The following is a 3,110-nucleotide window of genomic DNA, read 5'->3' as shown; positions in this document are numbered from 1 at the left end:
GTGTGTGTGTGTGTGTGTGTGTGTGTGTGTGTGTATTATATATATATATATATATATATATATATATATTCTAAAACTATCAAGCTTCATCGACACATGCACGCACAATTATGAACAGATAAGCATACCTATGTTATCCCCCAAGTTGTGCGAATATAAATCGGCCGCTGCTGTCCCGACCCCGCTACCTGGTCTTTGTTTCAATTCTTTGAAATGATGCTCAACTTCGCCATGTCTCAGTTTGGTAAACCCAAGGCCATACGCACCCTGTGAAGGCTTAATAGGTCTTTCGCCCAACTTTTCAGGCTTATGATCCACCCAGTCTTTGACCCAGGTTTGCTTCAATTGCCCGATCCTGTTTTTAGTTTTCACATAGCCTGCTTCGTTCTTCTGTGGATTCCGTCGACTTCGGTCATGACTATACTTAGATGGCAGAGGACTGGGTCTGGCGGGTGTGTGAGTGTGTGTAGGTTCGTGATGCGCTTCTCTACTGTTGACTTTGAGATGATTGGTCTTGTTAGTATGTAGTTTGTGCTTGTAAATAGGTATGTACTGCGTTCTGGATCCCGCTATACTAGTGTGTGAACGAGTTTGTGTGTATTTGGTTCCATTGTATACGAGAGCTCTTGTGTAAGAGCAGCAGTGTGTAAATTGCAACATCATGTGCAATGTTTTAGTATGGCTGACTGTACTATATTCCCGTACACCCTACTATATCAAACTACTACGAATTGTTGCAAATAATATACCTCGTAGTAATGCCTAAATAACTACCTACACAGCATTCGGTGCAGTTTTACAACTGATGGGTGTGTGGAGATATTCAGCACAATCGCTGCCAGCCGCCTACTATAGTAGATATAGCATTCGATGAGAAGTCGTATTTGTACAGCAATTCACAAATGTATTTTAAATTGAAATTGCAACAGTGTCTCTACGGCTCTACGCTCTTCAACTCTTATTGGGTATGAAATTCAACCACATGCCAGAAAAATTAAAAAGATCCAGAAATTCAAATAACGCGCCATTAGCAGAGTTCAATCGCAGGGTTCTCTCTTAAGAACTTAGGGTAGTACATAGGGTGTAGACTGCCGAGTGTGTGATGCGTAGTTGTGAGACACATATGTATGTATCTCTGCGTACGGGCAGATCACTGTATGGCGACTAGGAACATATACTTTAATATATATGTACTATTCTTCGAGGTTTTGTTTTGAACGGTATATTTTGACAGACTATAAGCCAACTACACATGCATCGAGCAAAAATAGAGCAAGAGTGAGCAAGGGTATCTAGAAATTGATGAGGGGTTAAGAATCTTGGTTAAACAAGCACACCCGAATGACCCGATTCATGATCCACAAGATGAATAGATAAGCTGAGACTTCAAAGTTTTAAATTGTAGTACGCACATTTACCTCTATATTATCAAATGTAGTATGTATATTAATCTATGCTAAGTCGTGGTATATAGTTTCTTGGTGCCTATCACATACTAGTTTGGTTGCAGATATCAAAGTAATCTAACGTCTGGTGTAGTTGCTGAAAATTCCTGTCACGGTGGCCTGAGCCACTGCAACTTCGAATCCAGTTTGTTCCGAGAAACCTACATTTCACGACTATTTGAGGATCATTGTTTTGAATAGTATGCCCTGTGCTGCGCACTGACAAACTGTCATGTTAGGCTATGTGACTGTCATCATAAACCACAGTAGTGGTGTGCTCCGGAATGCGTGTGTGAATAGAACCTATTTTGTATGTGGTCTTTAAACTTTTGTTTAGAAAGCTTTGGCTACATCACACTGCTTCATAGCTGATGCTTTCTCACCTTTCTCAAGTTCTTATACCTAGATGTTCTTATTTTGTGGTTTACGAAAAACCAAAATAATTTTGTTTCCGGTGAAAAACATATAAGTCGACACCAGTTGATGTTTACGGTGAACAACATATAAGTCGACACCAGTTATGTTTACGCAAGAAGTAGTGGCCAGAAATTGTTGCTAACAAATGAGCCAGGCTAATGATACAAGCAATCGAGAGCTACTTCGTTGCCGACAAATTTTTTTGTACAGCAGTCGTATACATCGTGAGCCAGGTGTACCGCGATGTATCTATGAACCACTACCGTACAAACCTATAGACAATACGAGAGAGATAAACGTGAAATTGCCGTTTGCTAAAAAAAATGAAGAATTCCGAATAAAAACAATATCAATGCTATACTCTGTTACCTCAGACGACGTGGAACAGCGACTATAACTTGCTCGAAATACGTTTGTGACGGTTATCAAACTTTTATCCATTCATGCAAGAAGCACAAGGTTAGAAAGAGGCGAAGCGTACTCGCGGACACGTTTGTTACAATCTTAAAATCATGTCACAAGTGTGGACACTATCCAAAAGCCGTCCAAGTAATTATGTCTCTAACTAACGCAGTTCCGACACCTACCCATCTGCCCAGATATGATGATTGCAACCGACGTTGTTCGTCAAAATTGTTAACCCCAAATCATAGCGAAAAAGTTCACTTTTCTCCTGACGAAACGGCCACCAAATACAATGATGGATGTGTAAACTGGTTTTATTCCGATCAACACACGACAAGAGCAGTATACCCGATGACTCAGCGTCAACATGCAACTAAGATCTATCGCAAATAAAACACTACTTTATTCGTCCCGTTTGCCTAAAATATGTTCAAGACACCCCTCTGCGTCCTGCACCTGTGAGTCGCATCCTTTAACACATTTGTACATGCCTGTACTCATAACGGATCTGTGGCAACTGGAAAGCGCTTTGAAAGCGGCAACACATGATGAACCCACAGCACCTGTCTCGCAGATTAGCAAGCTATTCTGCGCGATCAAAGAATAGTTTACGCGTAAGTATAAACTTGTATATATATATGTATGTACGTATGTATGCATGTATATATATATATATATATGTATGTATGTATGTATGTATGAATGAATGGATGTATGAATGGATGTATGTATGTATGTAAGTAAGTAAGTATATATGTATACATATGTGTATATATATATATATATATATATATACATATTATATATATAGTGTGTGTGTGTGTGTGTGTGTGTGTGTGTAGT

General features: G+C 39.5%; 1 pseudogene across 1 annotated transcript; it reads right to left on the bottom strand.

Annotated features, from left to right (window-relative positions):
- Positions 1 to 128: 128 nt before the first annotated feature.
- SARC_07787 (hypothetical protein) lies at positions 129 to 660 on the bottom strand (annotated as a pseudogene; the record flags this gene model as incomplete). The annotated part of the gene is made up of 1 exon: positions 129 to 660.
- Positions 661 to 3,110: the final 2,450 nt, after the last annotated feature.

The sequence above is a fragment of the Sphaeroforma arctica genome (assembly GCF_001186125.1).
Source record: "Sphaeroforma arctica JP610 unplaced genomic scaffold supercont1.640, whole genome shotgun sequence".
Classification (NCBI taxonomy): Eukaryota; class Ichthyosporea; order Ichthyophonida; genus Sphaeroforma; species Sphaeroforma arctica.
Note: the sequence above shows the minus strand (reverse complement) of the source record. Positions and strands in the feature narration are given on the sequence as shown.